Here is a 27,565-nt window from a genome sequence, read left to right as displayed (position 1 = left end):
CTTCCCCTGCGGCGTGTGAGCCTTCACATCCCCTGTGGTGTGTGATGATCCCAACTCATCTCCGTGATGTAAGAGTCTCCCCTCCGACTACCCTGTGTGTGAGACTGTCCTCTCCATCAACCCAGGGTGTATGAGCGCACCCTCTTCACCTCTTCTGGTGTGTGTGTGTGTGTCCTTTCGTCCCTTCCCGGGTGAGCGTAATACCATCAGCTTCCACAGGGAATGTGTGTGTTACCTCGTCGTCCCTCGGGTCGACCGAACGATCGTCCCCTTCGCTCCCTCTGCTTGTGTGAGTGTCATTTCTACCTTCTTTGGGGGAAGGGACCGTTTCCTTCACTTCCACCTCGTGTGTGTGTGTGAGCGTTCTCTTCACCTCACCGAGGTTTGTAAGCATCTTATCCTTCCCTTGTGTATATGAGTGTCTCCTCTGGTTCCTGTGTGTGTGTGAGAGAGAGAGACAGACCATCCTCTCACCCCCCCATAGTGTGTGAGCCTCCTCTCCACCTCCCCCAAGGTGTGTGAACATCCCCTCATCCTCCCTCTGTTCGTGTGGGAGCATTCCCTGTGCCTCCCCCGGGGTGTGAGCGTCTGAGCGTCCCCTCCACTTCCTCCCGAAGGTGTGTGAGTATCCCCTCGCCCTGCTCCTGTGTGTGAGTCCCCTCAGCCTCCCCCGGGGTGTGTGTGTGTGTGAGAGCGTCCCCTCTGCCTCCCCCGGGGTGTGACAGCGTCCCCCCATCCCCTGGTGGGCCGGGCAGGCTCTCAGACCCAGTAGTTACCTAGCAGTGGTGCAGGCGGGACGGCCGCTCCAGCGCGCGCGGGTACCCCCACAACTGGACCTATTTTTTCCCCCCTTCCTTTTCGAACTTGCACGTCGCTAGTGGCACGACAGTGTGGTTACGAGTGAACCGGTGTGAAGGTGTATCCTTCCAGGGAGTGTGTGAGGGAGACGGTGAGGTGTGAGAGCCCCTACCAGACCAGGGAGAGGGTCACCTGTTGAGCACTGTTCTTTCCCAGCCCCGATGACAACACGCCTATAGGAATACTCGTAGGGGAATATCGATTTTCTGATTCTGTTAATCTGCTGAATTAAACCTCGAGGTCTCCAACCCCCTCGTGGCCAGATGGAATGCCAGTGGTTTAGTCCTACGAAGATCTGAGGACACATACCGTCGACAAAGGCCGTAAGTGTGTGGCTTGAGTGTGAGTGCGTGCGTGTTTGGAGTGAGGGTCGCGAGGCACTCCAGTGTGGCATCGTCTTCAGAAGTACATTGGGATTTCACGGTCGTCTTGCTCAAGATTACACACAGCTGGGATCAGCCCCAGACTTCGTCCGCTTCATTTTGCGAGGTTCCCTTCACTCTGTATTGTGCACTCGGGGCATTACAGCACAACTTCAGGACGTCAGCGATGCATTCTGAACGGTGTAATGACTGAAGATCTAGACACGCTTTTGTTGTGTATCTTAGGAAAGCTGGTGTATAGAGAGGACAACACTGCCAGACTCATTGCAGATATTTGAGGTGCTTGGTGTGGGGGACGTGCACTGGCAAGGTCTACTGCTATGATCAAACTGCCGGGGAAGGTCTCCTGCTGCTGGGGTGTCGTGTGACGCTGCATTCCCTTATCAGGTTCGATCGAGGGAGATAAAAACAATCGATATTTACCCCAAAATAGATAGTTGACGGCTGTTTCGCTTCCCCGGCCTGCTTCCCTGGAGCACCACATATTAATTGCCTCCAGGCTTTCTCTTTCTTTCATTAGCGTCAACGTGTACGTATATTTCATGTTTTACACAGTAAAAAGAACGTCCACCACAGAATTGCCAGGATGAAAAGTGTTTAAGTCTTGATCATCGCGTTATGTTGTTACCTATTGCCTGGTTATTGCATCCGGCGTGAATAGATTTTCCATTTCAACATTTTTTTAATGTATGGAAACCAATTTCCTCTGTTGGCAGTTCTTCGAGAGGTCATGGTTGGGATAACCAGAGGGCTTGATATGAAATGAAGCAAGAAACTGATTGAGTGATGTGACGGTTAAAGGATATATATATATATATATATATATATATATATATATATATATATATATATATATATATATATATATATGTGATCAGTAGAATATATGAGGTCCCAGACATGCACACTACCACATGTGGTCAGATAATTTAACCGAGTGGTTAGCCTCCTGTAATGATTCTTGTCTCTAATGGTAATTAATATTTCAACTCTGTTGAAGACAGTACGACCCTTGAGCACGACGGTACGACACATGAGCGTGACGGTGCGTAACTCTTAAGTACTTTGGTATGATCCTCTGAGCACGGTGGTACGATTTTTGAGCACGATGGTGCGAACGTTTGAGCATATCGATACGACCTTTGAGCACGACGGTACGGCTTTCTGGGTATTATGGTCGGGCCTTTCACTCTCTAACCCACAAGAGTTAAGTACAGAGGCTAAACCATCATGCTTAAGGGTTGCACCGTCGTGCTCAAGGGTTGTACCGTCGTGCTCGAGTCGTATCTTCGTGTTCAAAGGTCGTACCGTCGTGTTGAAAGGTCGTATCATCATGTTCTATGGGTTTCGTAGATCTTTGACGCGATCGAGGTTACGTAGGTATAGGAATACGATCACTAATTGGTTAGATTATTTTATTATTAGGTAATCTATGTTTCAGATCTTCAGGCTTGGTGAGATTATGGCCTAATATTGGTTTTCCGATATTCGTTTCGGTGATGACACTACATTGTTCCTTTAAGTAATTCAATTCTCTTTAGCTAAAGGTGATTTAATTGACTATCGCTCATTTAAACCATTTAAAGTCTGTGATTTTCGAATAAGTCGTGAGTAGTTGATATTTTCTTTTGTTATTTATTCTTAATCAGTAGTACTTTTATTAAGCTTTCATTACTAAGAGGAGTTCTGAATATGAGAAGGTTAATTAGAATTTCTTAGCGCCCAGGGTTATGGTTGTTTAGCTTTGTCAAGAAGTCGTATCTACGTATATTGATAAGCTTTGACAGATGATCGATTTGGCACACATTGGTTTGCTGACATTGTAGAATATCTAGAAGGTTGTTGAAAGTCTCTAAATAACGTTATTGAATATTGATAATCCGGTTGTTAAAAGTTGGTTAGATGAGAGGGAGGGAGGAAAGGAGCTCTGACAGGTAGATATTCTCTTCAGCTGTGTCAACATTCAAGGCTGCACCCAACCATTAAGATATGGGCCGTGGTCATGTAAGCTGTGTGTGGAGTTGTATGTGCTACCCACACTCCTCATCAAATAAGTCTTGGGTCCATTATCACTCTCTGACCACCGAAAAAGCCATTTTCCCACCGAGCGCGCAAGTAGAGAGAGAGAGAGAGAGAGAGAGAGAGAGAGAGAGAGAGAGAGAGAGAGAGAGAGAGAGAGGTGTCTACCAAAGAGCAATCGGTGAGGGCCAGAGTGAAGGGGGTGAATGCACGTGACGTGCAGGGAAAGCCTCACACTTGCTTACCCGAGCGACATCACCTCTGTCTGAAATGATTTGCGAATGAAATATTCTGCTTCTAACAGACCATCCGAGGTCATCACGTGCTGTTAATCACCAGCGTTTAAAGAGACATGTTCATGTTCTATACCAGAGGCTCTGTGTTGCCTACTGCACATGGGGGGATATGAAAGATTTTTGAAATATTAGACAATTTTCTTTGTGAGTGTGTGGGGAGGAGGAGGAGGAGGTGAAGCTGTTCTTGCATAGTCTGGTGGCGGCGAGAAGACAGTAAGATGGATAGGAGTCATGGTTCGGTCGGGCTTGAGGACAGTGACGTGGTCTTACGCTGAGGACAGTGACGTGGTCTTACGCTGAGGACAGTGACGTGGTCTTATGCTGAGGACAGTGACGCGAGTTCGTGGTGAGGATAGTGACCTGGGGTCGAGCTGAGGACGGACGTGCTGGTTAGTGACGTGGTATTATGCTGAGGACTGTTACATGGGGTCGTGCTGATAATAGTGAAGTGGGGTTGTGCTGAGGACAGTGAGGTGGGGGTCATTCTGAGAGTATAGTGAAGTCGGGTCGTGCCGCGGAGTCATCTTGGCCTATGCTGGTGAGTGACGTGGGGTCGTGCTGAGGACAGTGACGTGGGGTCGTGCAGGGGACAGTGACTTGTGAACGTTCTGGACATTTATGTGAAGTTGTGCTGAGGAGAGTGACATGGGTTACTGCTGAGGACAATGAAATGGAGTCGTACCAAGTCCTGATGTAGTTGTGCTGAGGACATTGACGTTGGACCGTGCTGAGGACAGTGACCTGCACTCGTGCTGAGGACTGATGAGTAGTGTCTTGATAAGTAATGATATAAGCCTGTGCTGAGGACAGTGACGTGTGTTCGCGCTGAAAACGATGATACGGGGCTACGCTGAGGAAAATTACTTGCTGAGAACTGAAAAGAATCGTGTTGAGGACAGTGACGCAAGGTAGTGCTGAGGACACTGACGTGGGTCTGTGATGAAGATAGTGACCTGGGGGTCGCGTAGAGGGCAGTGACCTAGGGTCATGTTGAGGACACTGCTGCAGTGCCCTGGTGAGGCTGGCAGTCAAGTGGGCCTGCTAATGTACCTAAAGGGGAGACTGAACCACACGGCGAGTGTAGATTTCTCCCGAGGTTGAGTCATTAAGGTGGGCAAATGAAGGACAAATTTGATCAGGAGGACATCCTCCCTCGCAGGCAACAGCCAGGCTCGACCCTAGTCCCTCAGCTGCGGCGCAGTTCTCTTGTCCAAACCACGATGACTCCCTCCACACAAGCTGCTTTACCACAGAGTCGTCCAGCTTTATGGCGGAGCGGCGATTGTCAAGCTCTATGGTCGGGTAGTGTTCGTTCAGCTCTATGATAAGGCGGCAATTATCCAGCTCTGTGGTAGGGCTAGGATTGTCTAGCTCCTGTAATGGGCTGGCGATCGACCAGCTCTGTGATGGGGGACGGTCGTCCAGCTCTGTGGTAGGGCGGCGATCGTCCAGACCTGTCGTGGGGCGGCGACCGAGGATGAAAACGTGAGGAGGACATTGCGAGGCGTCAGCTTTAACAGGTTTCTCCCCATGGGAGCTGAACAGCTGGTAAAAGATGGACATGTGTCGTGGGGCATGCACGTAGCCAACACAGGATTCGAACCCAAGGTACATGCCTCGTTGAGAATTCCAGCTGCTGATGAAGTGGCACTATCTCGACGCCTACAGTTATCGGTGTAGGGGTCCTGACAGTAGACGATGACTTGGCGGTCAGCTTAGGGCAGATCACGTCATGGCCAGCGTCCTGAACTTGAGCCTGTCACGATAAGAAATCATGGATGGGTGTCCAGAGCCCACGACGGAGGAGGCTTGTCCACTGCTAACAACAACCTGTGATAACTACTGAAATCGTACTTCAGTCTCGTATTTGAGGAAAGAAGATGACGAAAAGGCTCGGATAGTCACCTGTTGACGCTCGTTCATCATTCCACACAGCACCTACCTGCGGTAGCTGTGACAGGCGAGACGCCAGGGATACGCTTAACTACCTCCGTGGCCGTGGAGGAACCTCGGTCACGGCTCTACAGCTTAACACATACACCAAGACCTTCCTCAGTCGCTAACCCTCGAGGGGACGAACTCGCCAGTGACGCTGATCTCGACCGTTGACTTTTCAAGGGACAAAGGAATAGGGTTTCCATGACATTCTATACAGGTTTCTTAGGGGGAATCTGGAGATGATTTCTTCTGGGACTTGCGTAACTACGAGCGCGCGAGGAACAGGACCAAACCTTCACGTGTGCGATAGAATCATAAGGTTTCCAACAGATATTCACGTGTGCGAAAGAGTTCTGACGTTGCATCCCTTCCGGAATTTTAAAGTTTTCAGACAGTGTGTGCGGCAGCCACTTTGTGTCCCCCAGGGATGACAGGTTGATGCTCAACGAGCTCAAATGTTTAACGTACGGTAAATGATTCGTTAAACAAATGCCAAGTTTAAAAGAAGAACGGACATGTGAAACCTGAAACTAATTCACTGCGTCATGCATTAATGTGGCTGGCGGTAATGATGAAACAAAAATACGTTCTGTTAGTTCACACAAATATACATGGATGAAAATTTGCATACATGAATATAATGAAACATGAAATACAGAATTATAGACGGAAATTTAGTTCGTTTATGAATTAGGATATGCATTCCCTTATATTTCTTTTCCATTGTTCAGTTAATTCAATATCATACATGTCGACTTTCATACACAAACTACCATACATGTTCTTTCTTTCATACTTGTTTACCATTTTCTGTGTTAGCGAGGTAGCGTCAGGAACAGATGAAGACAGACCGCATTTACTCACATTCATTTTCCAGCTGTCATATTTAATACACCGAAACCACAGCTCCCTATCTACAACCAGGCCCCACAGACCTTTTCATTGATTTTCCCGACCGCTTCACATACCCTGGTTCAGTCCAATGAACCTGTATACTCGTATATACTGTCAACTTTTCACTCTTTGCCTCCGTATGTCCAAACTATTTCAAGAAACCCTCTCCTGCTCTCTCAACTACACTCTTCTTATCACCACACCTCTTACTCGTTTATTACCTGATAACCACTTCACACTTCTTAATGTCCTCAAACATTTCATTTCCAACACATTTGTCCTCCCCCGCACTTCCGCATCTATAGTCCATAGCTCGCATCTATACAACATCTTTAGGGTTACTTTACCTTCATACGTGCCCATTCACCCTCCAGATAACGACCTCTTTCCACACATTCCTCAGCGCTTCCAGAACCTTCGCCTCCTCATCAACCCTGACTCTTATAATTCCATGGTTCCACCGGCTGCCATGTCCACTCTCAGGTATATAAAACGCATCACTATATCCCCCCAATTTTCTCCATTCAGACTCGCACCTTAACTAACCTCTCCCCGTTAAACCTAATAACCTTCCTGTTATCAATCATTCTCAACTTCCTCCTTCCACACACGTAATGGACGCCTAGGATCAAACTCTCTTAAGTTCGAATCCTGGTTGCGGCAGCCGGTCCACAGTCCAACCAGCTGTTCATCCATAAGACGCTTGTTGATAAAATGGGTATCTGGCATAGGCTAGGGTGTGCATGTACATAAACATGAATAAAAGCACAGTACAGGTGTATAAGGTGAAGCGATGGGGCAACACGAGCGTAAAACTCTTCCTGTAACACACAAATAGAAAACACACACACACACACACACACACACACACACACACACACACACTAACACAATCCACCATCCTGGACGCAAACCCTCACCCACGTCTATAACTCGCTGGCGCCCTCCCTTATCTACTGAGAACCTAGGGGGTAAGTTAGGGATGGAGGAGGGAGGAGGAGGAGGAGGAAGGAAGCATAGGCCATCGATCGGGGCGCCCTTTCCCCCCCCCCCTGCACCCCATAACCGCCCTATTGATGCTGGTGGCGAGCCCTCACTTAACCAACAAAACTGATCATCTCTCCTCCCGTCTGGCGTCTTCCGCTGTCCTCCCCACTTCTTAATTCGTGTCTTAACTTCGGGATGGGCTTGTGTTAGGACCACACAGGTCAGAGTTGGAAATTTTTTTTTTTTTCTTTTTATCTTGAGCTGTGAACCTTGTGGCACTTGGCATTGGTCCGACGAAGTTACTGTGTGTGTGTGTGTGTGTGTGTGTGTGTGTGTGTATTAATAGTGTCCCTCCCTTACAAACCAAAGTTTAACCACTTGAGCTCGACTTTACGACCCTTGACCACGATGGTCATTGGTTTGGCCATTATACTCCAGGGTCCCACCCTCGTGCTCAAGGGTCGTGCCGATGTGATAGAGGGTCGTATTATAGAACTCAGTGGTCGTACCTTCTTATCAAAGGTCACACCGTGATGCTTAAGGGTTGCGCAGTCTTTTCTAAGTTCATTTTTCTACTACTTTTTTTTACAAATTTGGAGTGATATATATATTGGAAAGGATCACAATTTTGCGCGTGATCAAGTATATTCCTACGATTCCACGGGGAAAATGAAACTCATGAAGTTCCCATGTGCACTTTCGTGTAATAATCACATCATCAGGGGAGACACAAGAGAGAAATATGTCAGTTGATATACAACGAAGGGACGTAGCTAGGACGCCATTTGGTTAACATGTGATTGTCCGAGACAGACAACGAGCGTAACATAAACTGACAAGGTGACTTGTTTACAAATCTTATCGACAATAAAGCTATCCAATTTGTATAGACCTACACTAATATTAAGGTTATAATTCTTTGTATGTAATATTAGAAGATTCAATGATATTGCTCGTGGTACTGTAGTTAGAGTTAATAACTGAGATGACATTACTCCAGTCAATACAATGATCGTAGTTTTTAACGTAATTAAACGAGGCATTTGATTCTTGTCCTGTTCTTATAGTATAAGAACAGGACGAGAATCAAATGCCTTGTCTGATCACTTTAAAAACTACGATCATTGTATTAACTGGAGTAATACCATCTCGGTTATTAACTCCCACATAATCAGTTTAAGATAGGCTCGTCGTCTGTCTTGGACAATCGCGTGATTACCAAATGGCGTCCTAACTACGTATCTTCGTTGTACATCGGTTGACTTATATTTCTTATATCTCCCCTGATGATGTGATTATTACACGGAAGTGCACTTGGGAACTTTTAGTACTTCATTTTCCCCGTGGACTCAGAGGAATAGATATATGTATATATATGATATGAGGGAACAGAAGGAACCAAGCAGTGTGTGCTCATTTTTCTCGAAGGCTCAGGCTAGGGTGTTTAAATGTGTGTGGATGTATCTAAATTGAGAAGAGATAGGTTGAATGTTCGAGTAAAGAAACCTGGATGTTCTGGCTCTGAGTGAAACAAAGCTCAAAGGTTAAGGAGGAAAATGGTTTGGTATTCAGTGTTCTGAATGGAAATGAAAAGTTTGTGGAGTTGTGTGGTTTTTTTTCAGCACACAACTCTACAAACTTTTCATTTCCATACCCATGAGTAGAACAAATGCTCAGTAGACATAATTGAATTGCATATAAATTGACAGGCAAGTAGAAGAGAGACTCTCGTATGTATGTGTTGAGAGGGGCAGCTGGTAGGATGTCTGATCACTGTCTTGTAGAGACGAGGATGAATATTTGTAGAGGTTTTCGAGAAGGAGGAAACAATGTTGATGAGGAAAGAATGGTGAAAGTAAGTGAGCATAGAAAAGGAACTTGTGGGAAGAAATACCAGGAAAGACTGAGTACTGATTGGCAAAAGGTAAGAGCAAATGAAACAAGGGGAGTGGGTGAGGAACGGGAGGCATATAAAGAAGCAGCGCCGGCAAGTGCAAGAGATGCATGAGGCATGCGAAAGGTGGCAGATGGGCAGATTAGAAAGGGTAAAGAGTGATGGGATGGCGAGGTGAAGTTGTTAGTTGAAAAGAAGAGAGAGGAGTTGGAGCGGTACTTGTACTTAAAAGGAAGGAGTGCAAATGATTGAGATGTATAAAAGAAAACGGAAGGTGGTCGTGAGGAGGATGCAGAGATTGATAAAGAAGAGAAACAAAGGTTGGGATGAGCGACTACCAGAAAATAGAATATTTTGGAAGGCGATAGATAACTTAGGAAAAACAAGAAAACGTATGAAAACATCAGTGAAGGGGATGGAGGAAGCGATGTCAGGTAGTGACGAAGTGAGGAAGAGATGGAGTGAGTATTTCGAAAGACTGTCAGATGTGTATGATAATGGAGTGGCATATGTAAGGCGTTTGGGTCGAAGTGTTATGCGAAGTGAGAGAGTCATGGTTTGGTGAAAAGAAAAATGGTGAAAGCCGTATGTAAGATGAAACGTGGTAAGGCGGCTGGAGTTGATGATATTGCAGTTGAATTCATTTAGAAATAAGATGGTGACTGTGCTGCTAATTGGTTGGTAAGGATTTTCAATGCATGTATGGACCATGGTGAGGTGCCCGAAGGCTGGCGGAATGTATGTATAGTGTCACTGTATAAAGGCAAGGGAGATACAGATGTGTGTTTAAATTAGAGGCACAAGTTTGAGTATATCTGACACAATGTATGGGAAGTTACTAAATGAGAAGATGAAGGCATGTACAGAACATCAGACTCGGGAGGAACAGTGAGGTTTGAGAAATGGTAGAGGATGTGTGGGTCAAGTGTTTGCTTTGTAGCATGTATGAGAAGCTCTTAGAAACACAGACGGACGTGTATGTGGCATTTATGGATCTGGAAAAAGCATATAAGGTTGAAAGAGATGCCTTGTGGAAGGGCTTAAGAATTCACGGCGTGGGAGAAAAGCTGCTAGAATCAGTGAGAAGCTTTTATCAAGGATGTAAGGGATGTGTACGAGTAGGAAGAAAGTTAATGGTTTCAAGTGAAGGTTGGTCTGCGGCAGGGATGTGCGATGTCACCATGGTTGTTCAATTTGTTTATGGATGGTGTGTTGAGGGAGGTAAATGCGAGAGTCTTGGAGAGAGTGGCGAGTATGCGCTCTGTAGGGGACTAAGGGTCCTGTGAAGCAAGGCAATTGTTGTTTGCTTATGATACAGCACTAGTGGCGGATTCGAGTAAGAAACTGAAGAAGTTGGTGACTGTTTGGAAGAATGTGCGAAAGGAGATGTAGGGTATTTTGGCGCGTGTGATATGCGAAGTGAGTCGTGGAGAATGTTTTGGTGAAGAGAAGAGTTGGCGAAGGCTTTGCGTAAGATGAAATGCGGCATGGCGGCGGGAGTGGATGGTATTGCTGTTGAATGTATTAAGAAAGGGGGTGCCAGTGTTATCGATTGGCTAGGTAGGATTTTTAGTGTATATTTGAATAATGATAAGGTGCCTGAGGATTGCTGGAATGCATGTATAGTGTCTTTATATAAAGTCGAGGGGATAAAGGCGAGTGCTCAAACTACATTGGCATAAGCTTGTTGAGTGTACTTCGTAAGTTGTGTGGGAGGGTACTGAGAGAGTGAAGGCATATAGTATCAGACCATCAGATTGGGGAGGAATAGTTGTGGTTTCAGAAGTGGTAGAAGATGAGGGGAGTAAGTGTTTTCATTAAAAAATGTTTGTTAGACACTTTCAGAAACGTATGGATTTGTATGCTGCATTTATGGTTTTGGCGAAAGCATATGAATAGAGTTCATAGAGATGATTTGTGCAACGCCTTGAGAATATACGGTGTGGGAGGAAAGCTACTAGAAGCATTGAGAATCTTTCACCAAGGGTGTAATGCATGTGTACAAGTAGGAAGAAAGGAGAGTGAATGATTACAAGTGAAACATGCTCTGCGGCAGCCGTGTGTGATGTCACTATGCTGGTTTGATTCATGATGGGATGGTGAAGGAGGTGAATGCGAGAGTCCTGGAGAGAAGGACTATTATGCAGTCTGTTAGGGATGAGAGGGCCAGAGAAGCGAGTCGGATCTTTGCTGATGATATAGCACTGGTGGCAGAAAAGTGAAATACAGCAGGAGTTGGTGACTAAATATGGGAGGGTGTGTGAAAGGAGGAAGTTGAGAGTAAGTATGAATAAGAGCAAGATTATCAGGTTTAAGAGTTGGGGGACATGTTAGTTAGATTACGAGTATAAATGGAAAGAAATTGGTGAAAGTGAAGTGTTTCTCTTTAGTTGTCATACAGCATCAAGGAGAGTTCTGAGTCCCTTGTCCGAGTCTCGCTACTTAATATAACTTTCAACGGGCCCGAGAATGTGAAGTTCCCCTTCGGACGATGGGTATATTACTGCGGCAGGAGCCAGCGAACTACACCGAACAGACAAACTTGCACCACCAGGAGGCAGTGCTCACAGACTAGCGGCGGGAAACCACAACGAGCAGACAGACCTGCAGCAACGGGGGAAACCAGAACACTCTCAGACCAACAGCCATCGAGCCTTATTGAACGGACCCTCGATCACCGCCAGGAGCGATGCTCGCAGACCAGTACGTATGTACAACGATGTCCTCACCACCAGGGTACATCCCACAGGCTCGTCGACGTCCTTGTAACAAAAGCCGGTCAGGATGGTCGCCATGTTGACAAGCAATTTCGTCTCTCGGTTTGTGAGGACAAATATATTTTCCAGGTGTTGGAAGCTTGTGGCTGGGATTATTATTGTTTTTACTTTTTTTGTTAGACTAGGAGACGTGGGCAACTGGATGCCCTAATAAAGGTCTTATATGTATATGCATATATATATATATATATATATATATATATATATATATATATATATATATATATATATATATATATATACACACACACACACACACACGAAGGCGCTGTTCATGGGTATTAGTTTCTAGAAAGATGCAAAATTATTGATGATATAAACCACTACTTCATATTGGTTACGTATTGTATAGGTATCGTATGGATTTGATTTTTAGAATTGGAGTTAAACTGCCATATTTTCCACATCTTAGGCAAATTCTGACGCTAAGCTACACGTAGCCGAAGTACTTAAACACGTCTTGTGGTCAGTTACGTAGACGTTTTGAAGTATGACTTCTTGGGTTTAGAATTCTTTCCTGTGCGAGGTGTACAAGGACGCCTGTATCCGGAGTAGATGATCTTATCTACATTTTGTTTCTTGAGGTGTGAGGTGAACTCATGCTTTGCGTGCACACACCGCGCGGATGTACGATCTGCACTGGGACGTACAGAAAGTACATAACACGTAAGGCCAATAGTTACATTATCTTACGTTTTCCATTTCGAAAACGAATCAAAATGAGGGAGGATGCACAAAACCTGTCACCGTCTCGCATATATACTGATGCATGTGAGAGGCAGGCCTTCACAGCCACGTGTAAACGTAAATATGCAGTTTCATGTTAATCAAAAGACTGTCACTTATACAAGCACTTGTAAATCAAATGTACAATCATGTAATGACTCGTGGAGGAACAACGTTTCGTATTAATGGATCACATGTCATACTTTTTTTCATGTAAAGGAACCAAATTATGAAGTCGTCTATTGGTCAGTTTATAAAGCCAGAATAGAACATAACTCTTCCTAAAACTCGAACAGAACAACAGGCAAGTAAGAGAAGAGTAAGAATTCAACAGTGTGACCAGAAAACATTCGAGTCCATTTTCCGTAGGCATACATTTTCCTGTTTACCCTCTGTCGTTTTAATGTGTTGACCTGTTTGCAAATTTTGCCTGATTTTTAACGAACATCACAGGCTGTCTGAGGTCTCATTCATCATGGAAATGAACAGAGTTGCTGAAACGCTATTTTGGAAGTTTATTCCGTACATGTCGTAAAAGTTTTGAGAGAGACCAAGTTTGTGTCAGTTGACACACTGATGGCATATGTCAGTTGACACACTGATGGCATGTGTCAGTTGATACACTGATGGCATGTGTCAGTTGATACACTGATGGCATGTGTCAGTTGATACACTGATGGCATGTGTCAGTTGATACACTGATGGCATGTGTCAGTTGATACACTGATGGCATGTGTCAGTTGATACACTGATGGCATGTGTCAGTTGATACACTGATGGCATGTGTCAGTTGATACACTGATGGCATGTGTCAGTTGATACACTGATGGCATGTGTCAGTTGATACACTGATGGCATGTGTCAGTTGATACACTGATGGCATGTGTCAGTTGATACACTGATGGCATATGCTCAGGTTGTCTGTTCAGAATTTGTTTATCTCCAGTCATACTGCGCTCGGGTTTCTCGTTGGATTAAACAGGACTCGTGAGAAGAGTAGGTCGAGTTTATAAGAGGACTTAAAGAAAATAGCTTTTGGATTCATAGAGATGTTCAGATTAAACAGAACCCACGGAAAAGAGGGTGTGGATTCAGTTAGATTTTCTTGCTGAGAAGATATTCTAGATGAAACAGGGCTTATAATGATGGAGGACACACATGGAAGAAAATTTGGATGAATATGAACCCATAGGAAAACGGGTGTGAATGAAACGGTGCTTATGAATAAGAGGTCATAGATGTAACGGAACCCATAGATAAAAGGCTGAGGATAAAACAGAACCCACACATAAAAGTTGGTGAATTAAACAGAACCCATAGACATGAGGTGGTAGATAAACAAAACCATTACGAATGAAACATGACCCATAAAGATGTGGATGAAACAGAGCCAGTGTGAATGAAACATGACCTATATAGATGTGGATGAAACAGAGCCAGTGTGAATGAAACATGACCCATGTGGATGAAACGGAGCCAATCTGAATGAAACATGACCCATGAATAAGACGTAGATAAAACAGAGCCAGTGTGAATGAAATATACTCCATAGAGATGTGACTAAAGCTGATTAAGTGTGAGTGAAACATTCTTATAAAAAAAATGTGAATAGAAAATAACCATTGTGAATGAAGCATGATCCACAGAGAAGACATGGATGAAACAAAGATAGTGTCAACGAAACATGACCCATAGAAACGTTGCTGAAACAACCAGTGCGAATGAAACATGTCATATAGAAGAGTCGTGGATGAAACAGAATCAATGTAAATGTATCATATCACATAGAAGTGAATGAGACTGAACCAATATGAATGAAACATGCCTCATCGAGAAGACGTAGATGAAACAGATCCCGTGTGAATGAAACTTGCCCATCAGAGAAGACGTGGATGGAACATGAAAGAAAACCTTTTGACGATACGCTCATCACTGTACAATGATTTCAGATCAACTAGACTGAAAAGGACCACCATAAGAGAGGTGAATCAAATGGCCTTTTGATTGCACCCGATGCGTCATGGTGAATTGAGGTGCTTGACAACACCGAGATCTAACTGGTATTGGGGTGGTGAGGTGTCTTCAGCTTTCACTGAATAGCTAACTTAAATCTGTAGCTACTGGCCAGTATGCGTCGCCTTTTAGTATACATATAAGAAAACGTATGTTAGGTTGACATATAATTTTTGAAAGGTTTTAAGAAAATATGATGTTGCAGGAAAGCCGCCAGAAGCAGCAAGTTTACATCAAAGACGTAAGGCATATGGACGAGTAGGAAGAGGAGAGCGAGTGATTTGAAGTGAGGGTTGGTCTGCGGCAGGGATGTGTTTTGTCGCCATGGCTGTTTGGTTTGTTTATGGATGGGGTGGTGAGGGAGGTAAATGAAAGAGTCTTGGAGAGAGGGTCGTGTATGCAGTTTGTATAGGATGATGGGGTCTGGGCAGCGAGTCAGTTGTTGTTTGCTGATGACAAAGATAATTCGTTTGTCGAAAGTCAAGAGGACGAGAAGCGGGAGACAAATTTGGACAGGATAGTGAATTGGAACGATGTTGTACACAGGCGTTGACCTGCTGTCAGTGGACTGAACCAGGGCATGTGAAGTGGCCGGGGTAAACCATGGAAAGGTCTGGGGGCCTGGATGTAGATTGGTGACTGTGGTTTCGGTGCGTTGCACATGGCAGCGAGAAAATGGATGTGGGCGAATGTGGCCTATTCTTCGTTTGTTCGTAGCGTTACGTCGTTAAAGCTAGATTATATATATATCTATATATGTATGTATATATATATATATATATATATATATATATATATATATATATATATATATATATATATACACCCTGACCTAAGCTAGGTAACCATTTTAGTGACCAACTCCTGAGGAAGATGAACAGCTGGGTTGACAACAGACTGACTACCGCAACCAGAATTCGAACCTGTACCTGGCTCGATATCGGTAGGCCTGTGAATGCGTCACGGTCAGCAACGCCAACCGCTACACTAGGGGGATGTTACATGACCCTCCATAGTGAGGGTTGTTGGCACAAGGGAGGCAAAATCGTTGTGCGAGGGTTCAAAGTGTAGATGAAACAGTGCTTGCGTGTGAGTGGCTATGTTTGGGCAGGGTGGAAGGTTGGGGAGGAATCGAGCGTTTGAAATGGCTTAAAATAGACGGAGAAGAGGGACTGTAGATGCAAAAAATGATAGTCCATCACTTTCAAGGAGGAACGAGACGGAATTGAAACAAAGGGATACGAAAGTAAGGGCAATGGGAAAAGGATATCAAAGTGGACAGAGAGAGAGAGAGAGAGAGAGAGAGAGAGAGAGAGAGAGAGAGAGAGAGAGAGAGAGAGAGAGGAAGGGAGGGAAGGGGTGTGTGTGTGTGTGTGTGTGTGTCTGTACTCGAGCGTGAGAGAGATATACAGTAGAGGGGGTTCAGCCTGGTGCTTGAAAAGTGATTGTTACGAAAAATCTTGCTTTAATTGGTAACAGATTTTAGTCAATATATGAATTAACTGGACAGATTATATGTGTGTGTGTGTATATATATATATATATATATATATATATATATATATATATATATATATATATATATATATATATGATATGCAAAAAAACACAGGAAAATAAAACGCGATAAGTTCGTATGGTGATCACATCGTCGGGGAGATAAAAGAATGAGACAGAAGACCAAGAACAGTCAGTTGACATGCAGGAGAAAACTTAGCTAAGACACCATTGGAAACCAAGGGTTCTTTTTATTATTTGATGCTTCTGATAATGGCTTCCTGAGTATTATATTTTCATAATTCATATCATACCGAAATGCATTGCTTTTTATCTTTCTACACTGACTTCCATTTGTCACGTCCCTGACGACACTCCATCAGTCTAGATCCCCTGGGAATCCACTCCGGCTGTACCTGGCTTTAGCATCATATTCCAAAATTCTACTGGTATGTCCTACCTCCAGGCCACCAACGACACGTGATAAGAATATGGCCTCTAGTTACGTTGAGCCAGTCTGATTTTTCTCTGTTTATTGCCCGTCTTTGTTGTGTGTCTCTTTGTAAGCCATTTTCAGCATCCTATACAGTTGGATCTCATTTTACTTTATCTCTCGTGTTGTTCTCTGACGAAAGTCTTGTGGAAGTTTATGACAACTGACGGTGCTTTAGTCTCTCTCTCTCTCTCTCTCTCTCTCTCTCTCTCTCTCTCTCTCTCTCTCTCTCTCTATATATATATATATATATATATATATATATATATTTATATATTTTTTTCAGTAAGTCTTTTTATAGATACGTTTTGATTTCGCACTTTATCTGAGGGTTTTGCAGGACTGAATACCGACCCTGAAGTACGTGTTTTCATAACAGAGCCACTTCCATAGTGTCACTAGTGATGACATCGTCTTGTGATGATTTTCATAAGAATTCCTTGGTCTTTTCCCTCACGTTGTCCGGAATCATCCTCTCAAATTCTTTTTATACAGCCTCAAATTCTTCATACATTTCTTGATTCTGTGGATGGCCTCTTAAATTAATCTTCCCGTACACCATTCTCTTAATCTTGATTAAGTCAGCATTATCTTTAATCGTCCAGACCGGCATATATTTCTTACGATTCCTTTATCTCTATACTTTTAGGAACGTTCATGTCTCTCCTAAGGAGATGTACCTTGTGTTTAAAAGGTCCTCCAATCTTTTAAATTGCGTTTCTGTGGCGAAGATTAATGCAGATTTCATTCCCAGTGTCCTGACGCATTTTATCGCTACTCACTAATGTGAGTAGCCACAGTCATGTTGTCGTTCGAGCCGTCTCGGCTTCACTAAGAAAAAAAATAATGCAGGAATCCGAGTATGATGGATTTTGAGATGATCACTATTGCCAACCTGTCACCATGACACCACAACAGGAGAACTATAGAAGCAAACCGTCTAGCAGCAAATGGCAAATTTGCATCTAGGTATCTGGATAAATTAATGCCTACCCAACCATTATTCACAACGCATATGACACTAAAACTACAGTTCAGATTGTGTCACTGATCGTAAAGACGCGTAGGGAGCGCACAGGGACGTGCCAGAGGAGTGCAGTAGTGATAGTATCAGCAGTAAGGGAGCAGAGTTACAGTGACAGGTTAGGAGCCATAAATTTCCCCATCATGGGAGATAAGAGTGAGGGGTGATTTGATCACAACCATCAGAATTCCAAACGAGTTTGATGTCAACTGTGAACAGGTCTTTGTTAGATAGCGCAAACATATCACCTAATATGAAAATAAGCAAGAAACGTGATGGAAACCATACAAGACGAGGATTTTCCAGTACCATATATATATATATATATATATATATATATATATATATATATTGCTTTGTCGCTGTCTCCCGCATTTGAGAGGTAGCGCAAGGAAACAGAAGAAAGAAATGGCCCAACCCACCCCCATACACATGTATATACACACACGTCCACACACGCAAATATACATACCTATACATCTCAATGTACACATATATATATACACACACACATGCATATATACCCATACACACAATTCACACTGTCTGCCTTTATTCATTCCCATCGCCACCTCGCCACACATGGAATACCATCCCCCTCCCCCCTCATGTGTGCGAGGTAGCGCTAGGAAAAGACAACAAAGGCCCCATTCGTTCACACTCAGTCTCCAGCTGTCATGCAATAATGCCCGAAACCACAGCTCCCTTTCCACATCCAGGCCCCACACAACTTTCCATGGTTTACCCCAGACGCTTCACATGCTCTGATTCAATCCACTGACAGCACGTCAACCCCGGTATACCACATCGATCCAATTCACTCTATTCCTTGCCCGCCTTTCCCCCTCTCGCATGTTCAGGCCCCGATCACTCAAAATCTTTTTCACTCCATTTTTCCACCTCCAATTTGGTCTCCCACTTCTCCTCGTTCCCTCCACCTCCGACACATATATCCTCTTGGTCAATTTTTCCTCACTCATTCTCTCCATGTGCCCAAACCATTTCAAAACACCCTCTTCTGCTCTCTCAACCACGCTCTTTTTATTTCCACACATCTCTCTTACCCTTACATTACTTACTCGATCAAACTACCTCACACCACACATTGTCCTCAAACATCTCATTTCCAGCAGATCCACCCTCCTGCGCACTACTCTATCCATAGCCCACGCCTCGCAACCATACAACATTGTTGGAACCACTATTCCTTCAAACATACCCATTTTTGCTTTCCGAGATAATGTTCTCGACTTCCACACATTCTTCAATGCTCCCAGGATTTCCGCCCCCTCCCCCACCCTATGATTCACTTCCGCTTCCATGGTTCCATCCGCTGCCAGATCCACTCCCAGATATCTAAAACACTTTACTTCCTCCAGTTTTTCTCCATTCAAACTTACCTCCCAATTGACTTGACCCTCAACCCTACTGTACCTAATAACCTTGCTCTTATTCACATTTACTCTTAACTTTCTTCTTTCACACACTTTACCAAACTCAGTCACCAGCTTCTGCAGTTTCTCTCATGAATCAGCCACCAGCGCTGTATCATCAGCGAACAACAACTGACTCACTTCCCAAGCTCTCTCATCCACAACAGACTTCATACTTGCCCCTCTTTCCAAAACTGTTGCATTCACCTCCCTAACAACCCCATCCATAAACAAATTAAACAACCATGGAGACATTACCATACTTTGAATAGTTTTATGACAGGAAAGAAACTTCGAGAAATGGTTGGTCCCGTACTATACTTGAAGAGATTCTAAATACGTAATTACATATACACACAACGTACCATGGAGCAGTGGTTAGCGTTGCGTTGTGAACAGTCAATTTAACAGGCCAGGGTTCGAATCGTCAGCAGGGCCTTTGGCTCCCAGCCATCTCGGCTGCTCATCGTCCCCCTCAGGGGTTGATCGATGAATGGAAACTAGAGTAAGCTGAGGTGTGTGTGTGTGTGTGTGTGTGTGTGTGTGTGTGTGTGTCCATAATGTTTAGACATAACATATTCACAGATTTAATAGACGGGGCAACACGAGTGTAAGACTCCCTCGCCACCACACAAAAATGGTAACTACACACACAAGATATACCCTGACATTATATAAAAAGAGCGAACAAAAGACACCGGGAGATCTTTTGTTTGTCGCCACTGCTGACGAGGTCACAAACCACAAGGGGAGTGAATTCACAGCTCCGGTATCAGGATAACTCCTTCACTGTAGAAGTACGAAAGTTTTCACTGTATTAGTACGAAAGTTTTCACTGTATTAGTCAGAACGCCTTCAGCTTATCTGTCTGAAAGTCTTCAGTGTGGTAGTCTGAACGTTTTCACTGTAACAATCTGAACATTTTTCACTGCCTCTTATCAGTGGGGTGATTGTTAGAACACGAGGTAGTGTATGTGTCATATTTGGAATTCCAGAAAGAACCATCCATCCGTCTCTTTCACATGTGATGATGACCTGTGGCTGCGTTTTTGATGCCGATTTTATGTTTCGTGTCCTTTTGAATCCCTCCTCCGACTGCCTGTTTATCTTTTCACTGTCAGCATATCTTTCTCCTGTATATTCCAGTGAAGACATTGGAGTTAGTGAAAGGTTCTAGAGATCTAAGACTATAACTTGGTCATCAGAAACAACGAGTGATGTGACTGCAAATTATGATATGCATAGATTTTCTGATGTCGCTCCTTCACTAGAATTTGTTGGGATAGTTTCGCGTTGGTCATATTACAAGGAGGACCTGTAGTCCCATCATGTAATCACACTCTCCATCATTCTTATGAAACTACCAATTACTACCGTTATGATGGGTTAGACAACCTACGAAATTGAGTGGATATGTGTATGAATGTATTTTTGTGTGTATATATATATGTATGTTGCCAAACTCCAGCTGCTTGAGGTTACATCGCGAAAGAAAATTTACATTTGGCGAGGCTGTAGACTTTGGAGTACAGGCTTGTCCAATATCTTCTCAATCCCAAGGGGTCTACATCTTCTGAAAGTAGGACAGCCCTGGATGCAAGAACCTTTTGAGAGAGTTCCTTGGTAATACAGGAGGACCTTTTTCTGAGAAAAGAATCTGTTATCCAGGAGCTCTTACGAAAGGTTCCTGCACCCAGCGATGTGCAACTTCCATATGGAAATAGATAGAGGATTATAGTGTTGCCTGCTTGAGGTTACACACCACGACTGTAAATGTCTGGGGAGGCTGTATCATCGTCAGTGAAAGAAAATACACAGTCGCATCAAAGAACTCGCTTCAAAGGAGTACATCTTATCCCTACTAACAAGTGTAGCGCAACCTTGAAGATGCGGGAGCCAGCCCGTAGATAAAGCGTTCCTTGGGTTATAGCCTTAAGACCCTTGAGTGAAGAAGGAGTCTTGGGGTTATGAAATCGATGATGTAAAAAAAAAGGCGGTCCTTTCCCTTTCTGTGTGCACACGCACGAAGGAGTTTGCCATACCTGCGAAAACTAACCCTTATACACAACTGAAGGAAGACAAGCAGAGAAAGTTTTATGATTCATTCATTTCTTTGGGAGGATAGGAACTGCTGGCTGCTTGGCTGTTGCGTTTATCGGAAAAAATATTCAAATGTTGAAAAGAAAGGTTGTGCCGGCACCATGGTAGGTATGAAGAGGGAAGATATTGGGGGTAAATGGTTGGAACCACTGAACAATGCCATTCCACCGTTCAAAGTTCGTTGGTCATGGAGAGGGGGGGATGGTGGTGGTGGGGAAGGGTATTATGTGGTTAAGGAGGGTACAGTAGCCAAGGAAGGAAGGGTGGTGGTAGTAAGGGAGGTAACCAAAGGATCTGGTCACGGATCGAGAAGTTCTCCTCGACTCCGGGCCGTAAATGAAAGACCAAAAAGATGGAGAAGTTAACAATAAAAAAAAAAAAAATCGGAGAGGTTAAGAAGCTGAAAACCTGCCTTATAAAAAGGGACAAATCGTAGTTGTTAGAATGAACTTGAGAAGATGGTTCTAAAGCTCAGCAGTACAGGGAAGGAAACATAAATAATTACCACAACACCTCAACTGCTTGATGAGCACGAAAACTCCCACACTTGTCGAGATTTCTAACAAATAATGGATTGTTAGTGACATTAGCGTTGAACTAGTTATATCCCATTGGCTGCATAACTCGGTTCTTCCTTTGCTTTCTGAAGTTCGCTATTCACGTAGCTCTGAATAGATTGCACTTTCCAGTGATAAAGTAAAATAACTTGTTATGAAGAACTCAAAACTCGATAGAAACCTCTTTATTGCCCTCCTCTGTACCTTCTCTACCAGCTCCTGCGGCCTCAAGTGAGGTGACCAAAGTTGTGAAGCATTTTCTAGTCTTGGCATAATGATACTAAGAGTAGTGTTAAGCTATGGTGTCAAGGAACTATTCTGCTATGGTGTCAGGAATGGTGTTAACCTATGGTGTCAGTGATGGTGTTAGGCTATGCAGCTAGGGATGGATTTTGGTCTGAGTATGTGGACAAACACCACACATGCTGCTCTGTACCGTAGTATGGCAACACTAACCGTATAAGACTGTGCCATACTCTGGCAACAGTGACCATCAAGACCGCATTATACTCTGGCAACGTTGATGTTCAGGACTGTACCCTACATTGGCAACACTGCCCACACAGAACTGTATCTCAAAATGACAATAGAAGTCTACGGGACAGTACCTTACCTTAGCAACAATGAACCATGCTCTATCGTACCCTACTCTGGCAACACTGTAGATATAGGGCTTTATCATGGCATCGTTGACTATGGCATCGTCTGTCATGAGAGGGCTAATGATGGCGACGCGCAGCCTGTCACGTTCCTCTCCCTGGCCCAGGTCGCTATTTTCTTCTCTCCAGCACGTGGGTTGCTGCTGGCATCCAGGCCACCAACTCGCACCCTCAAAAGAAAACGACTCTATCCCCTCACTAACCTAAACATATCGGACATAACTGTGTCCTCCACTCTATACTGGAAACCCTACGTAATCAGCATTACAAAATCTACTTCCTCGAAGCTGTGGGTCTTGTACAGGTGGCGTGAATATTTCTGGCGAACAAGTGTTCCATAGTTACAGGGGGTCTTGTTTACCCCAGTATGGAGTACTGCTCGCATATCTATTCTTCCCTCCAGGATAGATTAAAAACTTCTTCCATCCCATTATTTCTCTGTGACGTTACCACCTTCTCCTTGTTCTAGTGAGGTGTGTGTACGTGTCCCTACCACAAGGCATGGATGCATGACGTACATCTGGTTGCTGCTTACCACTGTTCCTCTGTGGAGACCAGCCACACGAGGATTAACCATTATGATGCCTCCTTCATCCCTCGAATAAGGAAGCTGTGGAACCCTCCTCCTTTCGTATTCATTCCTCCTACAAACTTTCTATCTATAAGGGTCAGGTTCACAAACACCTGAAGATCGCTGATTATTTTCATCATATTTTTTTCTCGACTTATCATTCCTTTCATCCAAGACAGCCATGACTAGGTACTTGTGTTTTGCCCATTCTATGTCCCTGGTTTTATATATATATATATATATATATATATATATATATATATATATATATATATATATATATATATATATATATATATATATAACTATGACTAGCAACGCAGACCAAGCAGCAGAACTTTATCCTATTCTGGCAATTCTCTCCACTTTGCGTTGTAGCCAGTCTACTCTGTTCTCGTAACAGTGATCATTGCTGGACACTTTCCCACTCTAGTAACACGGGCATTACAGGACCACACTCTGTTCTGGTGACACTCAAAACACCGGACTCTGTTCCCTACACTGGCAACAGTGAACCTAATATTAGCCTATCATGCACCTTGTCGTCCTCGCAGCGAAATTGAAACAACAGGGGAATTGTGAACATGGATCATACACGTTAGTCATCTCGTATATTTACCTTTAATTCCTGGCGCCGACAGAGGGAAGGGCCGTCAAACACTGTTTTTAATTACGTACAGTTTATCAAGAACTTCACATATCGTGCAGTGTGTTTGGCTAAGCTAATTCCTTTTAAGGGGGATGGGGGAGGTATAGGATGGTCTTCAGGCACGGTGAAAAGGTCGCTGACCCTGATTGACCCCTTTCAGGGGAAGGTCACTGTCAAAAAAAAAAAAAGAGAAACTCTTTATTTGTAGACATCATGGATTGATGGTGTTTCACACGATGTGTACCAGCCTGATTGTAAACGCTGCGCTGGTCACCATCGTGGGAGTTCTTGTCATCATAAAGGCGTGCTTGTAGTCATAGTGGGGTGCTTGTAGTCATAGTGGGGTGCTTGTAGTCATAGTGGGGTGCTTGTAGTCATAGTGGGGTGCTTATAGTCATAGTGGGGTGCTTATAGTCATAGTGGGGTGCTTGTAGTCATAGTGGGGTGCTTGTAGTCATAGTGGGGTGCTTGTAGTCATAGTGGGGTGCTTGTAGTCATAGTGGGGTGCTTGTGATTGTAAGGGCGCACTTGTCACCATAAACATGTTTTTGTAATGGTAATGACGTGCCAGCAAGGATAAGACTAGTTGTGATTATAAAGGTTTTCTCGTCATTATAAAGGCGCCCTCGTCGTCCTAAAGCAACTTGCGTAGATGACTGTATTTACCAAACCGAAGCCTAGATGGTAGAACACGGAGGTGAGGAACAGCTTGTGGTCAGAGAACACAGCATGCAAGACACTCAGGGACAACTAATATAAACCAATGAATCAAGAAAAGTTAAATAGAGGCTCAAAACCTTGTTATGTGTTGTCATCGTCACTATGATGAGTAGAATCCGTATAGGTTCGAATACGTTCGCAGTAGTTGGTTCACAGTCCACCCAACTGTTCATCCTTCCCAAGGGACAGGCCGATGAATTGAGGCCTCTGTCACACACAGCTGTTCATCCTCACCTAGGAGCTGGTCGATAAAATGAGCACTTGGCTTAGTATATTTGTATGTTTAGCGTTAATGAGATGGCCATGATTAGAATTCGGTTGCCCGTGACGTCTCTTCTAACATAGATATTACTTAAAGATAAGAAAAGAAAGCCATACAGTCTGTATGAGGAGCAATATTGCTAAACGCAGCAAAAGAAAATCTAAATTTCATGGCTGATCTTGAATAGAGTAATTACCCCGTTAATTGGCCCATTACTGACTGAAAGTGTTAATCTAAATCATGATGAGGAAGACACGGCACAGACCTTTCTTTTTCTTTTCATCAAGAGTAGACTCTGAAGGAACAATACGTCCTCCTATCGCAAGGCAATGATAACACTTGGAGCATATTGACTTGCACGTATCAGAATATACAGCCTGCAATATACGGAATGAAAGTAAATAAATCGCTAAGTCCAATCGATTTCTACCCAAGACCGATGGAAGCGGTCAGAAATGTGAAAGCAAGACCCTTGACTGCACTTTCCAACAAGCCACTTAAAGCAAGGAAAGTTCCTCAGGATTGGACACTTGTAAACGTATCACAGATTATCTAAAGATGACCGTAGCTGGCAAAGTTTAGGGAACCTTAATTGACAACAAGAGATCATCATTTAGTTAACAATTCGCACCGGGTTTTTAACGCAGTCGTACATTTGACCAATAATCCTGATTGATCTTATGATAGTGTGAACATGTATCATAGGAGTAAAGTAGTTCATGTTATCAATTGGAATTGAGAGGGATTTGATAAAGTTCCTCATCAGCAAAAATTGTCACATATAATACATGGTATTGTCTTTGGGTGATTCGAAAATTGGGTAACTGGTCGTTAACAAAATGTGTTGATCAATGTTCAAGTCTCATAATTGTTAGACGTAAGAAGTGGGGTGACGAAGGGATCCACCTTAGAATGTATTCTCCAATGTATATGGATTAATGACATATATGCCTGCTTTGTAAGATATCAAAACTGACAAACGAGTGAAGCTCAAACAGAAATAGAACATCAACAGATTCAACATAATTTATTCAGGCAAAGACTTGGGCTTACAACTAGCAAATTAAAATCTGTATCTATATTTCCAAAGATTTACACACCGGCAGGAAAGACGACTATAAAAACTATAGTATACATTCTCCTGACCTTCGTAACGTAAATAGGGAAAAGGACTTGGAGGTAATGAGCAGAAATAAGCAGCATTCTGTTCGGTTTTGATCACCTTACTTGCGAAAATGGCAGAGATACTGCGGAGCAGCGCGCTACCAGAGCGATTCCCGGAGTGAGAGGAAAGTCCTTTGTAAGGATGTACTTGACATCATAAAGATGTGCTTGACATCATGATTGTAACTGACATCATAAGGATATTGACATCATGGTTATGGTTGACATCATGGTTGTAATTGACATCATAAGGATATTGACATCATGGTTATGGTTGACATCATGGTTGTAATTCACATCATAAGGATATTGACATCATGGTTATGGTTGACATCATGGTTGTAATTGACATCATAAGGATAATGACATCATAGTTATGGTTGACATCATGAGGGTATACTTGACATCTTGGTTGTGGTTGACTTATCATGGTAGTGGTTGACATCATAAGGGTGTACTCAATATCATAGGGTGTGCTGGACATTATACAGGTGTCCTTGACATCACAAGGGTGTACTTGACGTCATGAATATATGCTGGACATCATGAGAATGTACGTGACATCTTAAGGTTGTTGGACCTAGCATCATGAATGTGTGTTATCATGCCATAAGTGTGTGCCTGACATCGCAAGCGTCCAATCAATGATTAACTAGTGTCTATTGACGCTTCATTTCACCCGAAGTGATTGGTAACACTATTACCAATCAGCAATCAATTTGCATGGTTCTCTTGTCTGGTTGGTTACAGTGTTGCCAGCTGGTGAAATGAACATTTGGCTCTGATGTTTCATTGGCTATGATAGCAGCCGACCCAGTGCTATACAGGGGATAGTTGTATAGAAATAGCTGATCTGATGATCATAGATAAGTTCAGAGAATTGATTGAAAGGTAAGCCGCGTTCTTCATCATCTCTCCCATTTTCATCTCTGAATTAATCTTTCATTTCATAACACTTGACCTAATAGCCCTGTGAAATTTAACATTTCTTATTGCTTCTGTCAGCCTTAAAGTCCTTAACTTGGAGATGTTATCTTTAAACTTCCTTAAAATGTTTACAAATATCTATAAAATTCTTAATCATTTAGATAAACTTTATTTATATATTTTTGATTCAGTGATTTGATCATTTTGATCATATAAGCTTTAAGTTTTTTGATTGGTTAAATTAACTTTAAACTTTTGGTCACATAATATATAAACTTAATGATTGGTTGAATGATCTTTAAACGTTATAACTGGTTATTCTGAACTTTGTTGGTTTGGGTTGGTTATGTGAACTCTTGAATGTTTGGATTGGTGTAGTGAACGTTGAACTTTTAAGATACTTAGTCTGCAAACCATTTGATCGGGAATTTGAACCTTTGGATTGGTTACATGAATTTTGAATATCAAATGAAATGCATAAACTCGGGACAATAGTAACGGATTAATGATCTTTAAACTTTTTTGGTTTGTGTTTTGGACAGTGAACTTAATTATTGGGTACGTGATCTCTGAACGTTTTGTTTGGGTACGTGATCCTTAAACTTTTTGAATATATATCTGCGTGTCGTAGAAGGCGACTAAAAGGGGAGGGAGCGGGTGGCTGGAAATCCTCCCTTCTCGTTTTTTTTTTTTTCAATTTTACAAAAGAAGGAACAGAGAAGGG

The 27,565-nt window shown here is 43.3% G+C and overlaps 1 protein-coding gene across 9 annotated transcripts in view; it reads left to right on the top strand.

Annotated features, from left to right (window-relative positions):
* The window catches only part of Elk (Eag-like K[+] channel), a 487,058-nt gene that overhangs the window by 10,999 nt on the left and 448,494 nt on the right, over window positions 1–27,565 (top strand). For 4 of the 9 annotated variants that reach the window (XM_071663400.1, XM_071663395.1, XM_071663398.1 and 1 more), the window contains exon 1: window positions 652–1,181. The exons of 1 other annotated variant lie outside the window; for it this stretch is intronic. The gene's annotated coding sequence lies outside the window, so the exon portion shown is untranslated. Of the gene's footprint in view, window positions 1–650; window positions 1,182–27,565 lie in introns of those variants that run through there. 4 more of the 9 variants (XM_071663397.1, XM_071663396.1, XM_071663393.1 and 1 more) reach the window with 4 other exon arrangements.

The sequence above is a fragment of the Panulirus ornatus genome, chromosome 7, assembly GCF_036320965.1.
Source record: "Panulirus ornatus isolate Po-2019 chromosome 7, ASM3632096v1, whole genome shotgun sequence".
In the NCBI taxonomy this organism is placed as follows: Eukaryota; Metazoa; Arthropoda; class Malacostraca; order Decapoda; family Palinuridae; genus Panulirus; species Panulirus ornatus.
Note: the sequence above shows the minus strand (reverse complement) of the source record. Positions and strands in the feature narration are given on the sequence as shown.